The following is a 13,497-nucleotide window of genomic DNA, read 5'->3' on the forward strand; positions in this document are numbered from 1 at the left end:
TGTGATCGTAAACAATGTCTGACAAGCCAGCAAGTTACAGGGTCTGTTCTCCTGAGTGTCTCCAGTACACCTGAGATATCAGGTTTCACAAAGCATATATAGTCAGAAAGGTACTGAGGAAGGGGGTGGAGGGGTGAGGGATTTCCAGACTATCTGGTAAGAAGGAAGAAATGAAACTAAAAGACCTCTGCCTGCCTTATTAATTGTAAATGAATTAGGGTTATGTAAAAAAAACTAGTAAATCAAACAAAAATTTCCATGTAAAAAAAAACATTGAAAATAGATAGTGCATTCTGCCAATGTCCCAAAAATGGGATGGCAATTTCACTTGAATATAACTCTGGCCTTAGTAATTCTACATCAATGCCATTGCATTATATACCTTCCTTCAAGTATAAACAATAGTTCTAAAAACTTTGTGATCACAGAACTGTGATTTTAAATAATAAATTTAGCTTAGGATCCTAATTTTGAAAAAACTTCGAAAATAGGTGCTTTGAAAGCTCTCTGGGTGGAAGAATATTCAATTAAAAATGACAATGACATGATTTCCTTTTTTGGAAACATTCATTTTACAAACACAACACAAAAAATTGGACCTAACTGCAAAATCTTAGTTGCTAGGAGCAAAAGATAAGGCGTCCCAAAAAAGGACATTGGTAGATAATGGATTAGTGATGAGTGAATCACTTGAAATTAAAAATCCCCAGTTTGTTCAGATATTCTCAGCAAATTTGATTGACGATATTATTCACAATGAAATGAATGTTCCTTATCATTCTCTGGGGTCTCTGAATTGTAAAAATCATGAGATGTAAAAAAAACCCAAAACATATTACTCACCTAACCTATCTGGCTGCCCTACTACTTGCTGCTTAGTGTCTGGTCCTCAGAACATCTTCTTTCAAATGTTGTATGCCTCATATGCTTGTTTCTCACTATAGGCTGGGGCTTCTGTTAGGAAAACATGCCTTGGGAGTCACTACGCATTCTAGTAACACTACACACAACACGACATTACAATGTAACAACTTTGGGCTGTAAGAGGAAGCAGCGATACCCCTAAAGAGCCCTCACATGATGTGACATTAGTGACAAAAGCCTGCCATCTGCTGGTAAAGCAAAACCAGGTGGAAAAAATTTGCACCAGAAGAATTGCAGGGGGAACAAGTTCTTGTACTGGACCTGGTCAGATGACTCACATTATAGAGTTCCTGGATAAAAAAAAGCCCTATGCGCCAAACCGCAGGAAGATTTGGATCTAAAAAGGAAAGCAGAGAAGATGCAGACCAGCGTCACACACCTCAGTGGAATGTGTACTTCACTAAGGTGCCGGTCATCGACTGACAAGGTCCAGACGATGCCTTGTAAGAACCAGAGTTGAGACTGCACCAGTCAAAACCCTGAGTCCAGACTGCACTGTTCAAGACCAGGACCTGTGTCTACACTGGTCAAGTTCCAGAGACTAGACGACACTCATCAAGATTCGAGACCTAGTTCTTCCCATCCCAGGTCCAGGAGACATCCATCTATGGTCAAGCACCCAAGACCCACGAGGAGACGACGACCAGAGAAGCGCGCATGCGATTGCAGAGGGATAGAGCGAGTGAGCAGGGCCATTACTTCAAACTATAACATATGGTATTGGACTAGGCATCAGGTGGGAAGGGGGCCTTTTGGTTTGTATGAGGCTCAATGCTCTTTAATAGACTTCTTTAGACAGACTTGCGGCCTAGCGGTAAAACCAAGTGACCCTTCGCTAGGGCCAGTATTGCAGGAAGAACTTACGTGCTAACTCCTGTGAACAGATGTAACATACTTGTAAGGAGAACTTTAGTGTTATATAAGGAAGAGCTTTCATTGTTATTACAATTGCATTGTTATATGGTTCATCATTGATTTGCATTGCTTAATAGCACAAGTGTCTTACAACTACTGTAACTTACACTGTTCACTGACTGTTCTTGCCTCATGTCCTCTGTGCTTTGCATCTGGTCACCTGCGTTCCAGGGCTGCACAACCTTTTTTATTCCTGAAAATCTCTTCAAGGTGATAGAAAATTACAATATGTAGCAACTTATGTATGACCTGTAAGCCTTTTCATTTTTTGTTGTCAAATTTGAAAAACATACAAAAGATAAGTATGTGGTTATGAATAACTGCAAGACAATTTTTTGAGCCATTGAAGATTGATTGGCATTTTGAAAATTGTTTTCAGGGTTAATACGGACATTTCCATCCTAACAATACCTTCCTGGATGGGTAAGAGGAGCATCATTATTGCCAATCTTCTCTTGTTCTATAATGCCAAGGTAGCATACAGATATGATGCTGACCATTTTTCCCACACCATGATGCATCGAGATCAATTATATTTCCTGACCAAGTATTTTAATAATAAGTTGAAAATCGGTACATCGTGACATGCTAAAAGTTTATGCTAAATCCAGAACCAGATATTGTAAGGTTAGTCCTTGCTGTTAGTCCTTTGCTTATGACTAAAACTATAATCACTGATGTGCAAATGTGTTATTTTTTTCTTTTGTCCTTGACTTCCCTTTTCTAATATATGTAATCATAGCGTCTCTTTAAAGTTAAAATATCTACCCATTCATTATGCTGAGGATTGTGGTGACCTTTGTTGGGTCAATTATCCTGCTCATAATACAAACAAGATAAAAGCAGAATAGAATATTTAATCAAAATGTTTTTAATAAGAAAATGAGGTTATGCAAACTTCCATAGTTACACATATGTTATCCATGTGGATATCCTTAAATATAACAATACTTATCATCTCTTGTTCTTATATAAGTGCAGCTCTTATTCGTGCAGAAGTGTGGAGCCAGAAGTAACTACTGGCATTTCCTCTGTGGCTATGTATTAATAATAATTCTCATCTTCATGCTGTGTAAACCAGACATTTGCACGTTATGATATACTTAGTAAGAATAAATTGAGCCATGATATTGGGGGCTTTAAGCAATAGGCAACAATATGAACTAAATTGGATTTATGCAATATTGTCGATTGCTTGGGAACTTGGTTTTAATACAATAGATGCCATCTCCTTTGGAGAAGACAGTACTAGGGTAACTTGATGATGATGATGTTCATCCTCTAATTGGCTCCAGTAAAACAAGGGTTGTCAATCACTAAATGAAGGGTGGAGTCTAATGCTCATTACTAATGGTGAGCTCATTCAGATGTCAGCACGGTGGTGCAGTGGTTAGCACAGCAGCATTGCAGCGCTGGGGTCCTGGGTTCAAATCCCACCAAGGACAACATCTGCAAGGAGTTCGTATGTTCTCTCCGTGTCTCTACGGGTTTCCTCCGGGTTCTCCGGTTTCCTCCACATTCCAAAGACATACTGATTGGGATTCTAGATTGTGAGCCCCATCGGGAACAGCGATGATAACGTGTGCAAAACTGTAAAGCGCTGCGGAATATGTTAGCGCTATATAAAAATAAAGATTATTATTATTAATATTATGTCAGTGCAAATTGGTCATAGCATGTGCCAATAATGCACAACACTAGCTGAGGTTCTCCCAACCCAAGCGCAACGGCCTCATAGAAATATATTAGGCTGTCAAGCTCGGTCAGGAGAGCTGCAGCCAGTCATTGCAGTGCAGTCGAAGATCAGACCGAAATCTGCATGAGCCCTTAATGTGCATTGCACACTCTATGAGAATAAGCACTCATAGAAATGCTCTTTCTTGATAATCATGGTGTGTAAGCATACTGCAGATCAGTTAAATCCTTGTTCATCAGGTGCAATGGCCTTTAGGTTGGCTTAATAAAAAATCATCTTTCTCGGCAGCACATGACCTGTGAAACAGGACATGTGCTGCAGAGTACAATGACATATAATGCACTCGTTCTGTTTGCATCATACGTGGGGTCAGCATGTCTATGCAGGCTATTAAAGGGAACCTGTCACCTGAATTTGGCGGGACTGGTTTTGGGTCATATGGGCGGAGTTTTCAGGTGTTTGATTCACCCTTTCCTTACCCGCTGGCTGCATGCTGGCCGCAATATTGGACTGAAGTTCATTCTCTGTCCTCCGTAGTACATGCCTGCACAGTGTAATCTTGCCTTGTGCAGGCGTGTACTATGGAGGACAGAGAATGAACTTCAATCCAATATTGCAGCCAGCATGCAGTCAGCGGGTAAGGAAAGGGTGAATCAAACACCCGAAAACTCCGCCCATATGACCCAAAACCAGTCCCGCCAAATTCAGGTGACAGGTTCCCTTTAAACTTACTAATTGGCTTCTATGCATGCAATTGGTGGTCATTAGTGTAAATTGGCCAGTCCATAGCTGCCATGAGCTGTCTGTTATGACTATTCTTTAACTGTGAAGGTTCCACTAGGTCATACTTTAATGTGTTTTATGTTGTGAATTCTGTGGCTGAGTTCACTTCTGTGGTCACAAGTGGTATTGCAGTCTCTGGGCTTCCTCCCTCAGGTGTTTTGGTGAGCTCGTTGGCTGCCTTGCTATTTAGCTCCACCTGAGTCTGTCTTCCTTGCTCCTTGTCAATGTTCCAGTGTTGGATCTGAGCTACTGCATCTTTCCTTGGGCCTGCTGCTCTGCTAGATAAGTGCTTCTAGTTTGTTTTCTGTTTTTTTCTGTCCAGCTTGCCATTGTCTTTTGCTGGAAGCTCTGAGAAGCAGAGGGGTGCACCGCCGTGCTGTTAGTTCGGCACGGTGGGTCTTTTTGCCCCTTTGCGTGGTTTTCGTTTTAGGGTTTTTTGTAGACTGCATAGTTCTCTTTGCTATCCTCGCTCTGTCTAGAATATCGGGCCTCACTTTGCTGAATCTATTTCATTCCTACGTTTGTCTTTTCATCTTGCTAACAGTCATTATATGTGGGGGGCTGCCTATTCCTTTGGGGTATTTCTCTGAGGTAAGTCAGGCTTGTATTTCTATCTTCAGGCTAGTCAGCTCCTCAGGCAGTGCCGAGTTGCATAGGTAGTTGTTAGGCGCAATCCACTGCTGCTTATAGTTGTGTGAGGATAGATCAGGTACTGCAGTCTACAGAGATTCCACGTCTCAGAGCTCGTCCTATTGTTTTTGGTTATTGCCAGATCTCTGTATGTGCGCTGATTACTGCACGCTGTGTTGCCTGATTGCCAGCCATAACAGTACAATTGTACTGTTATGGCTGGCAATCAGGCAACACAGCGTGCAGTAATCCACTGCTGCTTATAGTTGTGTGAGGATAGATCAGGTACTGCAGTCTACAGAGATTCCACGTCTCAGAGCTCGTCCTATTGTTTTTGGTTATTGCCAGATCTCTGTATGTGCGCTGATTACTGCACGCTGTGTTGCCTGATTGCCAGCCATAACAGTACAATTGTACTGTTATGGCTGGCAATCAGGCAACACAGCGTGCAGTAATCAGCGCACATACAGAGATCTGGCAATAACCAAAAACAATAGGACGAGCTCTGAGACGTGGAATCTCTGTAGACTGCAGTACCTGATCTATCCTCACACAACTATAAGCAGCAGTGGATTGCGCCTAACAACTACCTATGCAACTCGGCACTGCCTGAGGAGCTGACTAGCCTGAAGATAGAAATACAAGCCTGACTTACCTCAGAGAAATACCCCAAAGGAATAGGCAGCCCCCCACATATAATGACTGTTAGCAAGATGAAAAGACAAACGTAGGAATGAAATAGATTCAGCAAAGTGAGGCCCGATATTCTAGACAGAGCGAGGATAGCAAAGAGAACTATGCAGTCTACAAAAAACCCTAAAACGAAAACCACGCAAAGGGGCAAAGAGACCCACCGTGCCGAACTAATAGCACGGCGGTGCACCCCTCTGCTTCTCAGAGCTTCCAGCAAAAGACAATAGCAGCTGGACAGAAAAAAACAGAAAACAAACTAGAAGCACTTATCTAGCAGAGCAGCAGGCCCAAGGAAAGATGCAGTAGCTCAGATCCAACACTGGAACATTGACAAGGAGCAAGGAAGACAGACTCAGGTGGAGCTAAATAGCAAGGCAGCCAACGAGCTCACCAAAACACCTGAGGGAGGAAGCCCAGAGACTGCAATACCACTTGTGACCACAGAAGTGAACTCAGCCACAGAATTCACAACAGTTTTAATTGAGAGAGAAAAGAAAGAAGCTGCCTGTTAAATTTGTCCCAGAATAACAGTGAATGTAAACTGCATGATTTTTTTACACAGGTAGGCTCAGCTCTGCCAAGTGCTCATGTGTTCTTTATAAGAATGATGCTGCTGAGTCGCCCGTCAGGGCTGTGGGGTACTCGGTACCGGGTCCGGTGCATAAAGAGAAGGGTCACGGCGGCGGCAACCTGGTCCATGGCCCTGGGTGCCCATGTTAAAGGGACAATCTTTAAAGGAGTTTTTGAAATAAAGGAATGTTTGTGATGCCACCTGTGGTACTTGGTCAGTAGGGACCATGCTGCTTAAAGGGGTCCTCTGGTGTGATGTTATGGCAGCTAGATGGTATAACTTCCCAAAGGTGAAGTAGGTCCCCAGGGCTTCCGTATGTAGATGAAGATGGTGTAATAAGAAACAGAGGACACAAGGTTGCAGTCTCTTTACCTCTTTATTGAAGCAATTCAGGCAGCTACAGTCCAGGGTACCGGATCATCGTTGCTGTTGGTGGTCCGGCAGGCTTGGAAGCAAGTTGGGATTTTCCCCTTACCAGGAGGGGTTAGAAGCCTTGCCTTTAGGTCTGTGGTGTAGTTCCTTGCTGCCTATAGCTGTCTAACAAGGTCCTCGTGAGTTTTCTGTCCTTTGTGTAAGTGGGACACTAACCAGTATGACAGGTGGCTCGAGCCTTTTTTTACAGGGTCTCTATCACAACCCGGGCTCTATATGCCACTGTATCTTCAGGTGTTAGGGCGGGCAAGTGACCTGTAGTTCAGTTGTCCTGCTGGTTTCTGCTGTGAGTCTTAGAGCCCCTCAAAACCTCGGTTTTCCGGCCACCGGTGTCTGCACTCTCTCAAGAGGTAGCTAAATTGCAGCTATTCTCCTCTGGTCTTAACTTTGCCTTTGCCTCATTTCCCTTTCAGTCTCTTTATCAGTTGCTCTGTTCTGTCTTTCCTTCCCAGGAGCTGCACGGCTCCAGCTTTCCTTCATCACACGTCGCTCACCTCTCACCAACTACTAACTCTTCCTAACTGCCTAGCAACAGCCTAGCAACTGACTCCTCCTCCTGACCAGAGAGAACTGCTCCACTGAAGTCGGGTGTAGAGCTCCCCCTTCTGGCCTGAAGTCAGAATGGTGTTGTATGTGCTGATAAATGGATCCTTCCCTGCTTCCAAGTGTGACATCACTCTCCCCGTGAGGAAAGCAATGCCACTGTAACAACCGGTTACCTGTGGTGTTACACTGCCAATCTCTTGAAACAGTGGCATATCTAGCCAAGAACAAAATAATTCATTTTTAACAATTCAACATGCTAAATCCTTCCTTCCAACAAAATAATATGACTGGGGAGAGATATGAGAACTCATGCACATTAAATTGTCACCTGATCCAACTGTACCTAACCATATAGGGTTTGTGCCTGTGACCATGGAAAAAATATATTTGTACCATGATATACAGTGGGGGAAATAAGTATTTGATCCCTTGCTGTTTTTGTAAGTTTGCCCACTGACAAAGACATAAAGAGTCTATAATTTTAAGGGTAGGTTAATTTTAACATTGAGAGATAGAATATCAAAAATAAAATCCAGAAAATCTCATTGCATAAATTATATAAATTTATTTTGCATTTTGCAGTGAGAAATAAATATTGGATCCCTCTTGCAAACAAGACTTAATACTCCCAGACACACTTAAAAACAGGACCCGCTTAACATCTTCTATAGGCCTTCCATTTTGGCGAATCAGAGTAGTCCAACCTTCCCCCAGAAACCGTAAGTATCTGTATGACGACCTCCACCCAAGGAAGCTCAGAGGTAATCCTAGAAAATTCACCAAAATGGGGATGAAAACCATAATTACAAAAAAGTGGTGAGGTTCCAATAGAATGATTTACTCGACTGATAAAGGCAAACTCAGGGATAGGTAAAAACAAAGACCAGTCCTCCTGCCAAGCTGCCACAAAGCACCTTAAAATTTGTTCCAAAGATTGATTTGTCCTCTCAGTCTGACTGTTAGTTTCAGGGTGGTAAGCAGATGAAAATGACAAGTCAGTCACAAGTTTACCACAAAAAGCTCTCCAGAATTTAGAGATAAATTGCACTTCCCTGTCAGACACAATGTTAATAGGGATCCAATGTAACCTTACAATATGAGAAACAACCTGTAGAGTGTTTCCGTATTAGGTAATCCTAACAAAGGAACAAAACGTGCTTGCTTGCTGAGTTGGTCAGCCACCACCCAGATAGCAGTTTTCCCACCAGACAGAGGCAAATTTGTGATGAGATCCATGGACAAATGAGTCCATCGTCTTTCTGAAATTGGCAATGGAGCCAATTTTCCCACTGAAATTAGCATGTGCTCAGACTTTGCAAGTGGATACAAAATCTTCAATATTATTAAGAACACAATGTCACCAAAAAGTCTACCACTGGCTGTTCACATAGCTGTGACCCAAGCATGACAGCTCAAAACCATGAAACTGATGTAACAGGCACAATCTTAGGTGCACAGGCAAAACTATTTTGGATCCTGGAGTAGCGGAAGGAGCCAACAACTGGACTTTATGGATCCAGACCTGAGAGCTGTATTATTCCAAAGAACTTCAATGGACTGCTGCCAGAAGTGCAGTAAGCCTCAGGTGTGTGAGTTCCCTGTGCCAGGCTCATGATCTTAGCATCAGTGACCTGGATCCTGCCACGATCATCATAAAGTGTCAAAAAATTTTGAGGACCCATTGCAGTAGGGGCATGATTATGCCCGAGAGGCATGGTAAATAATAACCTACAGCTCTACCTGAACATCCTAAACTCGTCTTTCCCTTACAGGTAAGGGAGAGACCAACTGTACATCAGAGGGTACTGACCTCACAGCCACTGCCAGCAGTAGAGGACTATAGGAAGTACTCATAAATCAATTATCTAACCCTGCAACTGATATTGTGGTGACTCCACACTCTGAAATTCCATCCTGAGTCATCTGCATCAAATTCTATTTATACTACAGTGTTTGCATATGGACAAAGAGGCATTCAATTACTTGGTGAGCTTTCCATGTATATATATATATATATATATATATATATATATATATATATATATAGTCTATAATGGAAGATCCTGTAGAAATTGTTAGGTATCAAAGGAAGACAAATATCAATTACATTAAAAAAAAATTCTTTGTATTGCCTTTCCAATAAATAAGGATGTAATTATAAAAAAGGCCTGAAATGTCCTCTGGAAGATTAGGCCAAACAGGGAAGAGTTTTTATCTTGAATGATTAATGACCTCCAAGGGTCTATTCTTCCTTTGAGAGGACAAGAGATAACAGTAACCTATTCCAAGTGACAAAGGAGGTTATGACTTTGCTACTGTATTCCAATGTGATTTTGGCATATGGGGATAATCTCAAGATAATCCTTTATCTGAGTTTTGACCCAATGAACAAACAAGAAGAATAACAGATGTGAAATGGTTCCATTTTGTTTCCACACCCTCCTTTTGAAGTGTTAGATTAATGATGCATTTAAGATTGTTGACCTTGCCAAGGATGATTGTCACTATGTGGCAACATACTTTAGATGGTTGAAGGATGAAGCAAACATGAAAAACATCCCTGTAAACCAACAGAGATAGTTCTCAGTGCATGTACTCAACTTTTGCCCTTTCAGCTAGATGAAGATCTATTAATTAGATCTTGGATAAACCACAAGAATAATGAGAATTTTTATTTGCCAAATTTCTGCACTAAACTTCCACATGGCCTTCATCAAGTAGTGGACAACCTCTTCTTAATTGCATAAATGCTTGAGATAAAATAGAAAAGAAACATATAACAACTTCCTGGTCCTGAGCAATTCCTGTGATGTCAGCACTTTTGGTTCCTGTTGGTCACATAATATTGCTATGTCACATGACTGCTGCCACTGATCACCTGCATTATTCACACTGCCATATGGTTTGACAGGGCTGCAGTTGATCATTGGCCGCTGACTGGCAGCAGTGGTCCTATGATGCAATGTCACATGACCTTTTGGCATCACAACAATGACATTGCAGAAGCTGCTCTGATCTAAAATGTAAGAATATGTTTGTTTGTTTTTGTGGGGCAATTAAAAATAATCTGTCACCAGATTTTTACTGCGTAATCTAGGAGCAGCATAATGTAGAGGCAAATACCCTGATTCCAGCAATGTGTCCCTTACAGTTGTAGTTTTGATAAAATAACTATTTTATCAGCAGACGATTATCATTAGAAGACTAGTAAACCTGCTGCCATGTAGTCCTCTATATACATCGGCTCTGTGTAATCCGGCTCCCATCTTTGACTGGCAGCTTTCTGCCAATGTACAGTGTACACAGAAAGCTGCTAATCAGTAAACAGGACTGAAGACCCGTAGAAGAGCAACAAAGCACGAAACGACCGTCGTCTTTGCACTCTGCAGCCCCCCACCTGCCTGGGATGTTTTAAACAGTTTTTGGACCAATAAAGTTTGGATTTTATTCCGGTGAGTGCCACCTCTTTTCTTTTCACTTGGATTATGCACTTTGCTCTGGAGTGCACCTAAAGGAAAAAGGTTTATGCCTGTGGTAATTTTGTTCAGCTGATGATGTTGGCTCCGTGGATCACCGGTGGTATTTGGCTTCCTCTACTTTTGGGACTGAAGTTTCTGCGTTTCTCAAATTATTGAAACCTTGTAGAATAGAGCATCAAGAAGCTGTTTGTAAGTGTGTCAAAACTTTACTGTATCACTTTATCCTGTTTGCCCTGAGCTTATGGTTTCAGGGCATAATGATTAGTGTGGTCAAATGCACCAGGCTACTTTAGTATATATTACACTTGAATTTCCAAGGATCAATTAGATAAGTAAGACCTCACTTACACATGTACACCTATTCAAATGAATAGGTCTGAACACATGTCAGTGTGTTTCCACAGACCGTGTGTCCGTGGGAAAAACACGCTGATGTGTCCATTTTTTAACAGCAGCAAGGACCACAAAATGGCCCGCACATGTTCACACTGCTGACACAAGGATGACATCCGTGTGTCATCAGTGTCACACATACCAACGTCTGGGAAAAAGTGGTACAGTTCCAGGACCTTATTCTGGCTGTATATTTTTTCCAATTTGGCTATGGGATTAGTAATGGAGGTTTCTTATTGATGTCTTTACATTACTAACCACTGGGCTTGATGTCAGCACAGCAGCCATAAGATAGCTGACATCAACCCCAACCAAATTATAATTCCACTTGCCACAGCACCAGGGCAAGTGGGAAGAGCAAGACTAAGCACTCGATTTGGCACATCTTATGGATGCGCCATTTCTAGGGTGGCTGAGGTCTGATATCCTTAGTCTGGAGGGAGGGCCAATATCCAAGGCCCCTTCCCAGGCTATTATTATCAGCCCACAGCTGTATGTTAAGCCTTTGCTGGTTAGAAATTATAGGGGGAACCCGCAACATTTTTTTTCTTGGGTCCCACAAACTAACCAGTAAAGGCTAAGCAAATAGCTGTGAGCTGTTATTAATAGCCTGGGAACCTTTTGGAATATTGGCCCCTTTCCCAGATTATTCGCATCAGCACACAGTGGTCGGCTTTCCCTCTGCTGATTATGACAATTATGCAGGAGCCCACACTATTTTTTTTAAATTAATTATTTTATACACGATGTACACAGCAGGTGCTGAGTACAACTCTCATTTTTGTTACTTGGTCACGCTGATCTCAGGGAGATGAGAGCTGCCTTCAGCGCCTAGGAACAGCATGAACTGTACAACTTTTCCCAGGCACCAGTACATATCACACTGATGCGGCACATGGGCGGCACACAGCCAGTTACAAAGTCGGGTGGAGAACTGATGCTGTTACTATTTCTTGACCAGGCCATGGCTTCATCAGTTGTAGAATTGCCAATTCTTTACTTTTCTGACCAGGACCACAACCTGGACATCTTCCTGCTGCAAACTACTTTTGTGAGGTAAAAGTGAAAACTAGGTAATTTACTAGATCTCAGACCAGTGGAATAACATGGGTTGCCAGCACGTTGGGCAAGGTCATTTTTGTACCCCTTAATAATGCCGTCTGTTGATAGAATTAATGCCTTAGTGCCCAATTAAAAAGTAATGATGTCTACAATAGGATCCACCTGTACCACCATTACTGCTCTGGACTCTTGCCTGCTCCGTGTCAAATGGATTGTCCCTTAGATAGACCAGAATCTGGTGTACCAGTATGTAACAATTATTTTTACTTACTTATTTTTTTGTTTAATGTTTTATTTCCCAGTGAAGCTTATAGCTAAGTTCCAAATTCTGCTGGGTTCCTTTTACCATAAAGAAGACAGGGAATACATAAACTGTTACAATATCAGTAAACTGCCAAAATCCATTTTTATTTATTCTTTTCTATTTTTATATTGTCATTTTTCTACTATGTCTCCATAGTAAAAAAAAAAAAACTCTCATGATGTATGGTCAAGAGAATGCAGCAAAACATGAGATATCTCTAGCAATATATGTTCTTACATACATATGTAATACATGTAGCAAGATTTCTTCAATAAACTGATAAACACATAAACTAGGTCTGAGTGACATTGCTCAACCTAAGGCACTTGTGCAGACATGTTATTTTGTAAAGTTACACATGAAAGAGGAAGTGCATTTAATCCCATATGATGATGTAACTACAAAGGAGAAGGTTTGGAAAGCTAAAAAACTCGATGCCCCTGGGGTACCAGATTCGGTAGCATAATATTTATGTGGTTTACTTAATGAAACAATAAGCACTGTGAAACAACTTCTTCTGCACTATTGTGTAATTTTAACAAATGTTTAGTCCAAATAATATATATTATCATTTACTATGCATTTTTTAGCAACATCATATTCTGCAGTACTTTACAGATATCATTAGCACTGTCACTATAATAATAATTTTATTTATAAAGCGCCAACATATTCCGTAAGGGCTCACAATCTAAATTCCCTATCAGTATGTCTTTGGCGTGTGGGAGGAAACCGGAATGCCTTGTGGAAACCCACAAAAACAAGGAGAGAGCATACAAACTCCCTTGCTGATGTTGTCCTTGGTGGGATTAGAACTCAGGATCCCAGTGCTGCAAAGCAACCGCTGAGCCACTGTGGAATTGAGCAGGTTATTTGAAATTCTATTTTGCTCGCTTCACTGAATTTCCCCCCAAATGTGATTTGTAGTGAATAGATTCACCTGGAATCTCTTTCAATTCTGCAAAGCCTCTAATTGCCCGGGAAATACATGTTTAACACTCTGTGATCTCCTAGGAGTATATTAAACCCCTTTTTAGCTCTTTATTACAAACACAGACTTATCAATGTC

This window comes from Ranitomeya imitator, chromosome 2 (genome assembly GCF_032444005.1).
Source record: "Ranitomeya imitator isolate aRanImi1 chromosome 2, aRanImi1.pri, whole genome shotgun sequence".
NCBI classification, from domain to species: Eukaryota; Metazoa; Chordata; class Amphibia; order Anura; family Dendrobatidae; genus Ranitomeya; species Ranitomeya imitator.